The sequence below is a fragment of the Alligator sinensis genome, unplaced genomic scaffold (genome assembly GCF_000455745.1).
Source record: "Alligator sinensis unplaced genomic scaffold, ASM45574v1 scaffold1295_1, whole genome shotgun sequence".
NCBI lineage: Eukaryota > Metazoa > Chordata > Crocodylia > Alligatoridae > Alligator > Alligator sinensis.
The window spans coordinates 1,406,235-1,407,019 of NW_005841880.1; the positions used below are offsets into that span (position 1 = coordinate 1,406,235).

At 53.6% G+C, this 785-nt stretch overlaps 1 non-coding gene across 1 annotated transcript; it reads right to left on the minus strand.

Moving 5' to 3' along the window:
* Window positions 1-335: 335 nt before the first annotated feature.
* Window positions 336-442, minus strand: LOC112549206. Its single transcript, XR_003092568.1, has one exon. It is a non-coding gene; the product is annotated as a U6 spliceosomal RNA (small nuclear RNA).
* Between the last annotated feature and the right edge of the window lie 343 nt (window positions 443-785).

Genomic DNA, 785 nt, shown 5'->3' on the forward strand with positions numbered 1-785 from the left:
GCACCCAAGCTGATGAGGCTGAGCAAATACAGGGGCCAGGCCAAAATAAATCAAGGCCAGCCCAGGCACCGTCTCCCTGGCTGGCTCAGAGTGAACATGGTGCTGTCTGCCCTTGGCGTGGGCAGAGCTTGGCTCGGTCAGGGCAACCAAGCAATAAAGCTGGATGGCGCCGGAGCTCCGTCTACACTAGGGCTGCGGGGGGCAAGGCCCAGCCGGGATGCCCAGGACCCCTGGCAGCCCCACGGTGGCAGGAAAGGGGGAAGAGCCGGGGGCGGGACTTGGCACCAAAATATGTGACGTTTATCAAAGTCGGGCAAAATATGAACCTAAGGGAGCAAAATATGGAACGCTTCACGAATTTGCGTGTCATCCTTGCGCAGGGGCCATGCTAATCTTCTCTGTATCGTTCCAATTTTAGTATATGTGCTGCCGAAGCGAGCACAAACAGTCTCTTTACTTCAAATGTATTTAAAGCTCAAGATACTGTAAAATATTTTGATTACGGTGAATTACGCTGCTTTTAAAACCTATCCCATTTAAGTGAAGATTTAATGCTTAATAAGGAATATGCAGTCCATATGTGGTCAGCGTCCTTTTTCATCCGTGATTCTTATGTTTTTTGGAATTGGAGGCTTTTTTCGGTCGCGCGGGGTGTGACGGGAATGGCGTGGCTCTCCCGCCCCCCCGGCTATGTAAAATAGGGGCGGGGCGTCGCACCGCTCAGCCGCCGGCGTCCCAGGGTGCTTTGGGGGCGGAGCCGCTCTTGAGCCGACGTCGTTGTCGTT